Source organism: Gymnoscopelus microlampas (genome assembly GCF_963454915.1).
Source record: "Gymnoscopelus microlampas genome assembly, chromosome: 16".
Lineage (NCBI taxonomy): Eukaryota > Metazoa > Chordata > Actinopteri > Myctophiformes > Myctophidae > Gymnoscopelus > Gymnoscopelus microlampas.
Window position 1 is genome coordinate 19,318,791 of NC_139953.1, and position 13,844 is coordinate 19,332,634.

The window sequence follows — 13,844 nt, forward strand, 5'->3', positions numbered from 1 at the left end:
TTGCATCTTCCATACCAGTGTGGCTCAGTCCACACTTAGTGATTTTTTCGGATTTAATTTTCGTTTCGGTAGAGACACAAAAACGTTTCGGTAGTGACACAATGGTGAAGAAAAAAAATACTCCACTACAAAGTACTACCAATCAACTCTAAATTGCCTGAAACGTACTCCTAACAGGTTTTTGGGGGGACGATTTTGGCCTCCACACTTAGTGATTTTTTCGGATTTAACTTTCGTTTCGGTAGTGACACAAAAACGTTTCGGTAGTGACACAATGGTGAAAAAAAAAGAATTACTCCACTACAAAGTTTTGGGGGGACGATTTTTGCCTCCACACTTAGTGATTTTTTTTCGGATTTAACTTTCGTTTCGGTAGTGACACAAAAACGTTTCGGTAGTGACACAATGGTGAAAAAAAAAATACTCCACTACAAAGTACTACCAATCAACTCTAAATTGCCTGAAACGTACTCCTATAGGTTTTTGGGGGGACGATTTTGGCCTCCACACTTAGTGATTTTTTCGGATTTAACTTTCGTTTTGGTAGTGACACAAAAACGTTTCGGTAGTGACAAAATGGTGGAAAAAAAAATGTACTCCACTACAAAGTTTTGGGGGGACGATTTTGGCCTCCACACTTAGTGAACTTGTGCGTATGTCCAAAGTGTTGCCTCGCGGCCGTCTCCTGTCCAGTGTCCAATTTGTATAGGCTATGCATTCCTTTGAACAGCATTTATCCATTTATATAAATTATTAATGTTTTAAATCCCTTTTTGGTACACAGAAACATAATATGTGTTGTATAGAAACATAATATGTCGTTTAAATGCTTAATTTATAGTTTTAATGTGCAAATTAACCGTTTTTCAATGGCTCCTTTTTGCTCTAGAGGGTACTCTTATTCTGAAGAGATCGTCTACCGGAAGTCTTATTGTTGCCACCTTATCCTTGCTGACGGAACACAGCTGCTGGTGATACAACAACAGTTTCTCCGGCCGACCGTCGTTTCTCCTCATTTCAGCTGTTTAAAACAGGTTTGTAATGTAAAACATCACAGTTATGCACTAGAAATGGTTAGGATATGTTCTAAACTTCATAATTTCATCGATGATATGTCAAATATGTTATTATTTTTTAGGTTATATTGAGCTGAAAACTTCAGTTCTGTTAGTAAAGTAGCCTACGTCACGCTAGACTAGACACTACACAGGGCGGTACCTGGTTTATGGCTACACATGTTTTTCTATTTAATATTCGACTCATTGACAGCTTATGTTTTAAGATAATGGTTCAAAATGACACATTGTAGTGTACATATGAGGAAAAGAGTGGCAGGCTTAGCTTATAGCAGGGGTCTTCAACGTTTTCAGGCCAAGGACCCCCTAGCTGAGGGAGAGATGAAGCAGGGACCCCCTCTATATTGTATAAAATTGATTTCAGATTATACTTTTTTTGTTTACTTGGTCTGCTCTTTTGTCCCCTCTACACCTATACCTCTTTGCCAAAAATAGCCGATCTACAAGCTCACAACCCCAGCTTGTAGATCTGCATTTTTGGCTAAAGTTCTCCTCAGAGAAGGGATGCTAGGGTTCAAGTGGTTAAGGTTAAAAAAATCATATAACACAAAGATTTGGCGGACCCCCTGTAGTAACTCTGAGGACCCCCTAGGGGTCCCGGACCCCCTGTTGAAGACCCCTGGCTTATAGTATGCTCCTAGCCCTGTTTGGAACCTCACTCTGTACGAAAGCTATCGTGGAGAGTGAGGGTCACTGTGTGTATATATTTGGCCTTGAGAGAGGTGTGTGTGTGTACTAACCTAATATGTTGGAGATGATTCTTGAACAAATTGAATGATAAATAAATGTTTTTTATTTTTATTATTATTATGTTGTGTATGTATTTTTATGTGATGTCTATCTGCTCTGTGTTGGTTTGTTTATAGGCTTCTTCTTTTTCAACACAAGAGCCATACTGTTGTCATGTTTCATATAATTGAAAAATGCAAAAAATAATGGGGAAAAAGGAGGAGATTGGTACTGGTACAGAACTAGGTATTATCTGTTAAAACTGTTATTGTGTGTCATGCTTGGTGCCTTTAGATTTTTGGCTGATGGCTGCTGGGACTGATTTTGTGACCTATGAACTACGAATGAGACACATGACCAGACAAGACCACGGACATACAGCCAGCGACCGGCGACCACAGGGCACGAGGGATCCAGGCTGAGAAAGTATGCTGTGCATATGGTACGTTCAAAGTGACTCTGTATCTCTTGTACATTCATGTCTTTCATTATATTACACCAGACTTCACCACCCTAGACTTCACCAGCGACTATATAGACGCCTTAACAGACAACGTCACACTAATAAGAACCAGTATGCGCACGCAGGCCGGCACCAACTGAACCCCACCGCTCATAAGATGCGATGTAAAAGTGGTCACAGTCTCACGTGTAAAAATGCATCCCATCAAACTTTCAGATGCTGTTTTTCTCCCAGTATGGAGAAAGAATGCTTAGGATTTTTACTGTGATCTCTCGCTCTTGAAATATATAATCCTTGGTTTCTGTTGTGTGTAAACAATAATAGCAATTCAAAACAGTTGTCCCCCAAACCCCACCTCCAGTGGCTGTCATAAGAATGGAGGGAGCGCTCTATAATCATGGCACCAGAACCTGCTCTTGCTCACGCAGCTGCAACCCGTCCGTCCCGCGAAGGTGTCGTGCGCAGAGAACGTCTGAGAACAGCAGACCTCCAAGCTCACAACAGTCTCATCCGCGATGTGGTTGTGAGCTTGTATGTCAGCTGTTCTGGGCGCGCAATACCGTTGCGGGGTGAAGTACATATGTCTCACTAGGACGCACCTCACTAGCCAACACACAAGAGGGGGTTGAATGAACTAAAACCAGCGCACCCCAAAACAGCGGATTTGGTGATCTGTTGTCACCTGCAGTCACCTGTGCGTCCAGTGTCAATGTTTGTTAACAAATAATTGGTCTATACTACACTGACTACTTATATTGACACATCAAATTGTAAACTTTTGTTGTATTGCCAAGTGTTCCATTTTTCTTTTCCCATCTTTTTTAAAAGATTTCTTTTGGGTCTTTTCTGACTTAATTTATAGGTATAGTGGAGAAGGACAGGGAAAAAAAGTGAGAGACGTGCAGTAAAGATCGTCGGGAACAGGACTCGAGGCCTCCCATCTTTTTAAGCAGCTCAGCCAACACCAGACATTTCTGAGACTTGTATCCCAACAACCTGAATGTGAGTTTTTAATTTTGATTTATTTTTATTCAATGGTGTCCTCTTTATAGCTGAAGACGTATCTGTTCCACTGTACATTTGTAATAATTATCCTCTCTAGGTAACATGCTAGCCATGCCAGCATGTCACTGTTGTGCTGTTGACAGCCCCTCTCCACACCAGGTATACTTAAAGAAAGGCTATGTTGATTAACTCATCCTACTATAATTCTAGTAACCTCTGTCTGTAGTGGTAGGTGAGTGAGTGAAGCTACCCGGTTCTCCTCAGTGGCTGGACCAATTGCTCTGATTTTGCACACAGCCATTGACCATTACCATCTGAACTTAACTGTGAAGCCCGTTTTTCAATTTCATCAAATCTCAGCTTCTTATTAGCGTTTATGTGTCAAACAATGTCGCCTCCCGGGTTGCCAGATCATGTGCGCATATCCCCCCACGGATGCGTCGACCGGGTATGGTCTAGTAGTCCCTAATCCCCTGAAGCAAGCCCATTTTATGACCATGCATGCACCTCATGGTACACTAGTACCTCAAAGGCATTAAAACAAAAGCAAAACTTCAGACCTCCCAAAACAAACTGATCAGGTTACTACTAAACCTCACACCTAGGACTCGCCTAACCCCTGCTCATTATACTATAGCATGGGATGGCTCAGGGTAGAGGACAGAGTACAGCAACTTGCAATGGGCCTGGTCTTCAAGATATTCAAGGGATCATTGAGCCCATGTACTGTACCTGTCTAACTGCTTCAACAACGTGAGAGACACATGCAGGCCCAACACCAGAAGGAGCTCCACTGAACTCGTTCAACCCAGATTCGGTACAAACTTGGGGTTAAATTTGTTCTGTTATGCCACCAAAGTGTGGAATGCCCTACCAACACCCATCAAAAAGTGAGACTCCGTACCCTCCTTCAAAACCGCCATAAAAAGCACCTGTCTGCAATTTGCAACTGGTCCTAGACAAGTGTTCTAAGCTTGACACCAGAAATGTATTCAATTAATCAAAATGGTAATGTCAATCTTTACAGCAGCTATAAGTATAAATGTCAAACCACATAACATTGAATTTATTTCATTGTGTTTTCCGCTGTAGATCTTGAAAGTACTCTCTACTGCACATCAAGAGCCAGAACAAGCACAAGGTATCTATCTATATGTATAGATTCAAATATTGTTTATGTTGACTGTTTTTGTTTGTTTTCTCACATGTATTATCAGGCCAAAAACTAAATATGCTCTAGGCCCTCTTGAAGAAAACGGCACAGGGCTAACAATCTGTAGAGCTGGAAAGTGTTAAACTGTATTTTGTATTTAACATTGGGGCCATATTCCTTTACAGCAAAGAGTGAAGACTGCACAAGGTACATTTTAGCCACATTAACCCTATAGTCCCTATTCTGGACACGTCATAATAGACAAACCATCTGTGAAAGTCGATCTATAGCTCACAACATGTCGCGTTGCAACGTGTTGTGAGCTTGTAGATCAGCTATTTTCGGCATAATGGATTTGGTGTTGCAGTGATGGCATCGAAGAGATGCAAGGCTTTAACTAACACCATATTGGTGTATATCAGTGGTTCTCAACCTGTGGGTCGGGATCCCCAGGGGGGACCCCACATGATTTTGGGGGGGTCCTCAGATGACAGTGAAGTGACAATTTAAGGACTTTTAAGACCGTTTTGAATAATACCTAAAAAAAAGAGAGAAAATAAATAAAACCATTACTGCATCAAACTATACCATAAACGGGCTAAACATTGGCCAAATTGTCAAATAGCCGAATATAACAAAATTGTGAAAATAGCCGATCTACAAGCTCACAACGCCTCGCAACGCAAGGCATTGTGAGCTTGTAGATCTGCTATTTTCACAATATTTATCTGTGGAACCGAGTGAAACTAAATTGAATGCCTCAACTCCTTACATTCCAAGTGCTTATCAGGGTGAGGGGGTCCCCAGTTCAAATATGATCATTTTGGGGGGTCACAGCCTGAAAAGGTTGAGAACCACTGTATATAACACCATATTGGGAGGCTTCCATGACGAGGTGGTCATATTAATGCTCTTCTCCTTAAACGGGAGAATGGCGAAAGCCTGAAACGTCACAGCAGCACTCGGGTACAATGAAGCACTTTGCAACAGGAGCCCACAGTGTGCAAGCCTTTTTTGTTTTACAACATGGGAAGAGCGCCTTAAGGAAGACAGCCACAGGGGCGCCCGCTGGCCTAGTGGTCCTTTGCTGTGTGTCACCCCCCATCTCTCTCCCCGTTTCCTGTCAAGTCTACTTTCCTATCAATAAAGGCAGAAAAAGACCCCAAAAATATTTTAAAAAGAGAGACAGCCATCCATTCTGTCAGTGGAAGAGTTATCTGTTGATTGCTTCTTCACAGTGTACACATGTGATTGATAAGATGTATAGTCACGAAGACATTTTTTCTTGTCTGTACTACGCAACATCTATATTTGCTGTTGATGTTTTTTGTTTTGTTTTTTCATTGCAGAAGCCATTGGGACTACACGTACATGCTACAAAGCAGCAAGTCAACAGCGCCATGACCGATCACTTCAAACAGGCTTCAGGTCGAAAGTGGTGGTGGGGGCTACAGAAACAGACTGCAATCAACAACAGAATGAAGTGGTCTTCTTGTCCTTGTGGGCTCCTCAGCATTATCAAGCCGTGAAACAGAAACCTTGCATGTCTAAAACTGTTTCGTTTTCAGGAAATGGGGAAAAATAACCTGTGTTCCAATGTATCCAATGTAGTATTTAGTCACGAGCTCTTTTCATTGGTTAAATATTTTTTAAACCCACAGACACACTTGACCACTTTCGCTTTAAAAAATATTTAAAAATGGCAGATCTATAAGCTCACATTCTGTCGCTATGCGTTGTGAGCTTGTGGATTCAATGTTTTTGCTACTTAAACTCATGGTTCAAGGTTGTTTTATATTGTTACATCTTGTGCACAGGTAAATGGACTGCATTTATGCATTTAACGCCTTTATAGTCTTTCCGGCCCTTCAAATCGCTGTACGATGTACTACACATTCACCCATTCACACACCGATGGCGGAGGAAACCATGCAAGGCACCAACCTACAGTAGTTGTATAGAGCCTCTGAAGTAAGACGAACATTTTAAAGTATGAATGAGGTTACTAGGCATAAGTATGTAGTTGTAAGCCTGCCTTTAAATGTCCATTGCCGCATCGACAATGAATGGGGCGCTTAAAGTTAAATATCTCCAAAACTACAAATGATTTCAAAATAAAAAATCTCAAGCATGCATGTCCACAGTAAGGTGGATTTTTTGAACTGTGAATGGAGTTTCTAGGTGAAAGTGTTTTTTTGAGGTCCCTTAATCCTAACCCTAACCTTCCATCCGCCTCCATTCTAAATCTCTGAACTTTTAAAGGAGTACAATTCTAAAACTATGCAACATTTCAAAGATTCCTTTTCAGGCAAACATGTCCACAGTAAGATGAACATTTTAAAGTATGAATGAGGTTACTAGGCATAAGTATGTAGTTGTAAGCCTGCCTTTAAATGTCCATTGCCGCATCGACAATGAATGGGGCGCTTAAAGTTAAATATCTCCAAAACTACAAATGATTTCAAAATAAAAAATCTCAAGCATGCATGTCCACAGTAAGGTGGATTTTTTGAACTGTAAATGGAGTTTCTAGGTGAAAGTGTTTTTTTGAGGTCCCAAAACCTTCCATCCGCCTCCATTCTAAATCTCTGAACTTTTAAAGGAGTACAATTCTAAAACTATGCAACATTTCAAAGATTCCTTTTCAGGCAAACATGTCCACAGTAAGATGAACATTTTAAAGTATGAATGAGGTTACTAGGCATAAGTATGTAGTTGTAAGCCTGCCTTTAAATGTCCATTGCCGCATCGACAATGAATGGGGCGCTTAAAGTTAAATATCTCCAAAACTACAAATGATTTCAAAATAAAAAATCTCAAGCATGCATGTCCACAGTAAGGTGGATTTTTTGAACTGTGAATGGAGTTTCTAGGTGAAAGTGTTTTTTTGAGGTCCCAAAACCTTCCATCCGCCTCCATTCTAAATCTCTGAACTTTTAAAGGAGTACAATTCTAAAACTATGCAACATTTCAAAGATTCCTTTTCAGGCAAACATGTCCACAGTAAGATGAACATTTTAAAGTATGAATGAGGTTACTAGGCATAAGTATGTAGTTGTAAGCCTGCCTTTAAATGTCCATTGCCGCATCGACAATGAATGGGGCGCTTAAAGTTAAATATCTCCAAAACTACAAATGATTTCAAAATAAAAAATCTCAAGCATGCATGTCCACAGTAAGGTGGATTTTTTGAACTGTGAATGGAGTTTCTAGGTGAAAGTGTTTTTTTGAGGTCCCAAAACCTTCCATCCGCCTCCATTCTAAATCTCTGAACTTTTAAAGGAGTACAATTCTAAAACTATGCAACATTTCAAAGATTCCTTTTCAGGCAAACATGTCCACAGTAAGATGAACATTTTAAAGTATGAATGAGGTTACTAGGCATAAGTATGTAGTTGTAAGCCTGCCTTTAAATGTCCATTGCCACATCGACAATGAATGGGGCGCTTAAAGTTAAATATCTCCAAAACTACAAATGATAAAAAAAAAAAAAAAACTCAAGCATGTATGTCCACAGTAAGGTGGATTTTTTGAACTGTGAATGGAGTTTCTAGGTGAAAGTGTTTTTTTTAGGTCCCAAGACCTTCCATCCGCCTCCATTCTAAATCTCTGAACTTTTAAAGGAGTACAATTCTAAAACTATGCAACATTTCAAAGATTCCTTTTCAGGCAAACATGTCCACAGTAAGATGAACATTTTAAAGTATGAATGAGGTTACTATGGTGAAAAATACATTTACTAAGTCCAGAGCTCGATGAATGTTAGGGACCAAAAAAAGTGTCACTACTAAGTACTACCAATCAACTCTAAATTGCCTGAAACGTACTCCTAACAGGTTTTCGGGGGGACGATTTTGGCCTCCACACTTAGTGATTTTTTCGGATTTAACTTTCGTTTCAGTAGTGACCAACTTTCGTTTCGGTAGTGACCCAATGGTGAAAAAATAAATGTACTAAGTCCAGAGCTCGATGAATGTTAGGGACCAAAAAAAGTGTCACTACAAAGTACTACCACTAGTCACAAGCTCTTTTCATTGGTTAAATATTTTTTACTATGGTGAAAAATACATTTACTAAGTCCAGAGCTCGATGAATGTTAGGGACCAAAAAAAGTGTCACTACAAAGTACTACCAATCAACTCTAAATTGCCTGAAACGTACTCCTAACAGGTTTTCGGGGGGACGATTTTGGCCTCCACACTTAGTGATTTTTTCGGATTTAACTTTCGTTTCAGTAGTGACCAACTTTCGTTTCGGTAGTGACCCAATGGTGAAAAAATAAATGTACTAAGTCCAGAGCTCGATGAATGTTAGGGACCAAAAAAAGTGTCACTACAAAGTACTACCAATCAACTCTAAATTGCCTGAAACGTACTCCTAACAGGTTTTCGGGGGGACGATTTTGGCCTCCACACTTAGTGATTTTTTCGGATTTAACTTTCGTTTCGGTAGTGACCAACTTTCGTTTCGGTAGTGACCCAATGTACTAGGCGTAAGTATGTAGTTGTAAGCCTGCCTTTAAATGTCCATTGCCGAATTGACAATGCATTGGGAGCTTAAAGTTGAATATCTCCCAAACTACAAATGATTTCAAAGAAAAAATCTCAAGCATGCATGTCCACAGTAAGGTGGAGCACAATTGATATGAATGGAGTTTCTAGGTGAAAGTTTTTTTTTGAGGTCCCAAAATCTTCCATCGACCTCCATTATAAATCTCTGAACTTTTAAAGGAGTACTATTCTAAAACAATGAAACATTTCAAAGATCCCTTTTCAGGCAAAAATGTCCATATTAGGATGAACATTTTAAAGTTTGAATGGGGTTTCTATTCTATATATGACATTTTGAATCTTTACAGTCAGTTCACCTTCTTTTGGGTCTTGAGTCGAACCAATTACTCCCGCGGAGACATCAAATTTCTCTTTTGGGCCTTGAGTCTTCGGGCTCAAGGCTCAAACGAGAAATTTGATGTGTCCGCGGGAGTAATTGGTTCGACTCAAGACTCTTTTGGGTCTTGAGTCTTGGGGGGGAAAAAAAGTGCCCCAGTTAGTTTTGAACCGGGAACCTTCTGGTTACAAGTCCTGCATCTAAACCACTGCACCACAGAGGTTCTTACCTGTTCTGTTGACTTGCATGTAATTTTCTGAAAGATTATATAAAGGTAAAAGCCCCAGGTAAAAGTTAGAAAGATGTCCTTGCGGGATTTGAACTCAGGACCTTCAGTGTGCAAGGCCTGAATCTTAACCACTGCTCCACCATGGTACACACTTTCTATGGTCTCTTGCACGCACTTCAGTGAAAGATCAGATAAAGGTGCAAGAGTCGAATACCTGTCCTGGATGGATTTGAACTTGTAACCTTCTGGTTGCAAGTCCTGTATCTAAACCACTGCACCAACTTAGCCTGCCAAAGTTTGTACCCTTTTCCCTTTAAATATCCATTGCCATCGACAATGCATGAGGCGCTTAAAGTTAAATATCTCCAAAACTACAAATGATTTCAAAATAAAAAATCTCAAGCATGCATGTCCACAGTAAGGTGGATTTTTTGAACTGTGAATGGAGTTTCTAGGTGAAAGTGTTTTTTTGAGGTCCCAAAACCTTCCATCCGCCTCCATTCTAAATCTCTGAACTTTTAAAGGAGTACAATTCTAAAACTATGCAACATTTCAAAGATTCCTTTTCAGGCAAACATGTCCACAGTAAGACGAACATTTTAAAGTATGAATGAGGTTACTAGGCATAAGTATGTAGTTGTAAGCCTGCCTTTAAATGTCCATTGCCGCATCGACAATGAATGGGGCGCTTAAAGTTAAATATCTCCAAAACTACAAATGATTTCAAAATAAAAAATCTCAAGCATGCATGTCCACAGTAAGGTGGATTTTTTGAACTGTGAATGGAGTTTCTAGGTGAAAGTGTTTTTTTGAGGTCCCAAAACCTTCCATCCGCCTCCATTCTAAATCTCTGAACTTTTAAAGGAGTACAATTCTAAAACTATGCAACATTTCAAAGATTCCTTTTCAGGCAAACATGTCCACAGTAAGACGAACATTTTAAAGTATGAATGAGGTTACTAGGCATAAGTATGTAGTTGTAAGCCTGCCTTTAAATGTCCATTGCCGCATCGACAATGAATGGGGCGCTTAAAGTTAAATATCTCCAAAACTACAAATGATTTCAAAATAAAAAATCTCAAGCATGCATGTCCACAGTAAGGTGGATTTTTTGAACTGTGAATGGAGTTTCTAGGTGAAAGTGTTTTTTTGAGGTCCCTTAATCCTAACCCTAACCTTCCATCCGCCTCCATTCTAAATCTCTGAACTTTTAAAGGAGTACAATTCTAAAACTATGCAACATTTCAAAGATTCCTTTTCAGGCAAACATGTCCACAGTAAGATGAACATTTTAAAGTATGAATGAGGTTACTATGGTGAAAAATACATTTACTAAGTCCAGAGCTCGATGAATATTAGGGACCAAAAAAAGTGTCACTACAAAGTACTACCAATCAACTCTAAATTGCCTGAAACGTACTCCTAACAGGTTTTCGGGGGGACGATTTTGGCCTCCACACTTAGTGATTTTTTCGGATTTAACTTTCGTTTCAGTAGTGACCAACTTTCGTTTCGGTAGTGACCCAATGGTGAAAAAATAAATGTACTAAGTCCAGAGCTCGATGAATGTTAGGGACCAAAAAAAGTGTCACTACAAAGTACTACCAATCAACTCTAAATTGCCTGAAACGTACTCCTAACAGGTTTTCGGGGGGACGATTTTGGCCTCCACACTTAGTGATTTTTTCGGATTTAACTTTCGTATCGGTAGTGACCAACTTTCGTTTCGGTAGTGACCCAATGTACTAGGCGTAAGTATGTAGTTGTAAGCCTGCCTTTAAATGTCCATTGCCGCATTGACAATGCATTGGGAGCTTAAAGTTGAATATCTCCCAAACTACAAATGATTTCAAAGAAAAAATCTCAAGCATGCATGTCCACAGTAAGGTGGAGCACAATTGATATGAATGGAGTTTCTAGGTGAAAGTTTTTTTTTGAGGTCCCAAAATCTTCCATCGACCTCCATTATAAATCTCTGAACTTTTAAAGGAGTACTATTCTAAAACAATGAAACATTTCAAAGATCCCTTTTCAGGCAAAAATGTCCATATTAGGATGAACATTTTAAAGTTTGAATGGGGTTTCTATTCTATATATGACATTTTGAATCTTTACAGTCAGTTCACCTTCTTTTGGGTCTTGAGTCGAACCAATTACTCCCGCGGAGACATCAAATTTCTCTTTTGGGCCTTGAGTCTTCGGGCTCAAGGCTCAAACGAGAAATTTGATGTGTCCGCGGGAGTAATTGGTTCGACTCAAGACTCTTTTGGGTCTTGAGTCTTGGGGGGGAAAAAAAGTGCCCCAGTTAGTTTTGAACCGGGAACCTTCTGGTTACAAGTCCTGCATCTAAACCACTGCACCACAGAGGTTCTTACCTGTTCTGTTGACTTGCATGTAATTTTCTGAAAGATTATATAAAGGTAAAAGCCCCAGGTAAAAGTTAGAAAGATGTCCTTGCGGGATTTGAACTCAGGACCTTCAGTGTGCAAGGCCTGAATCTTAACCACTGCTCCACCATGGTACACACTTTCTATGGTCTCTTGCACGCAGTTCAGTGAAAGATCAGATAAAGGTGCAAGAGTCGAATACCTGTCCTGGATGGATTTGAACTTGTAACCTTCTGGTTGCAAGTCCTGTATCTAAACCACTGCACCAACTTAGCCTGCCAAAGTTTGTACCCTTTTCCCTTTAAATATCCATTGCCATCGACAATGCATGAGGCGCTTAAAGTTAAATATCTCCAAAACTACAAATGATTTCAAAATAAAAAATCTCAAGCATGCATGTCCACAGTAAGGTGGATTTTTTGAACTGTGAATGGAGTTTCTAGGTGAAAGTGTTTTTTTGAGGTCCCAAAACCTTCCATCCGCCTCCATTCTAAATCTCTGAACTTTTAAAGGAGTACAATTCTAAAACTATGCAACATTTCAAAGATTCCTTTTCAGGCAAACATGTCCACAGTAAGACGAACATTTTAAAGTATGAATGAGGTTACTAGGCATAAGTATGTAGTTGTAAGCCTGCCTTTAAATGTCCATTGCCGCATCGACAATGAATGGGGCGCTTAAAGTTAAATATCTCCAAAACTACAAATGATTTCAAAATAAAAAATCTCAAGCATGCATGTCCACAGTAAGGTGGATTTTTTGAACTGTGAATGGAGTTTCTAGGTGAAAGTGTTTTTTTGAGGTCCCAAAACCTTCCATCCGCCTCCATTCTAAATCTCTGAACTTTTAAAGGAGTACAATTCTAAAACTATGCAACATTTCAAAGATTCCTTTTCAGGCAAACATGTCCACAGTAAGACGAACATTTTAAAGTATGAATGAGGTTACTAGGCATAAGTATGTAGTTGTAAGCCTGCCTTTAAATGTCCATTGCCGCATCGACAATGAATGGGGCGCTTAAAGTTAAATATCTCCAAAACTACAAATGATTTCAAAATAAAAAATCTCAAGCATGCATGTCCACAGTAAGGTGGATTTTTTGAACTGTGAATGGAGTTTCTAGGTGAAAGTGTTTTTTTGAGGTCCCTTAATCCTAACCCTAACCTTCCATCCGCCTCCATTCTAAATCTCTGAACTTTTAAAGGAGTACAATTCTAAAACTATGCAACATTTCAAAGATTCCTTTTCAGGCAAACATGTCCACAGTAAGACGAACATTTTAAAGTATGAATGAGGTTACTAGGCATAAGTATGTAGTTGTAAGCCTGCCTTTAAATGTCCATTGCCGCATCGACAATGAATGGGGCGCTTAAAGTTAAATATCTCCAAAACTACAAATGATTTCAAAATAAAAAATCTCAAGCATGCATGTCCACAGTAAGGTGGATTTTTTGAACTGTGAATGGAGTTTCTAGGTGAAAGTGTTTTTTTGAGGTCCCAAAACCTTCCATCCGCCTCCATTCTAAATCTCTGAACTTTTAAAGGAGTACAATTCTAAAACTATGCAACATTTCAAAGATTCCTTTTCAGGCAAACATGTCCACAGTAAGACGAACATTTTAAAGTATGAATGAGGTTACTAGGCATAAGTATGTAGTTGTAAGCCTGCCTTTAAATGTCCATTGCCGCATCGACAATGAATGGGGCGCTTAAAGTTAAATATCTCCAAAACTACAAATGATTTCAAAATAAAAAATCTCAAGCATGCATGTCCACAGTAAGGTGGATTTTTTGAACTGTGAATGGAGTTTCTAGGTGAAAGTGTTTTTTTGAGGTCCCAAAACCTTCCATCCGCCTCCATTCTAAATCTCTGAACTTTTAAAGGAGTACAATTCTAAAACTATGCAACATTTCA

At 39.5% G+C, this 13,844-nt stretch overlaps 1 long non-coding RNA gene across 1 annotated transcript; it reads left to right on the forward strand.

The window, feature by feature from the left end:
- Positions 1–957: 957 nt before the first annotated feature.
- On the forward strand, positions 958–6,513 carry LOC311063263. Its single transcript, XR_014602562.1, has 5 exons — positions 958–1,034; positions 2,100–2,247; positions 3,131–3,270; positions 4,366–4,414; positions 5,776–6,513. It is a non-coding gene; the product is annotated as an uncharacterized lncRNA (long non-coding RNA).
- The last annotated feature ends 7,331 nt before the right edge of the window (positions 6,514–13,844 follow it).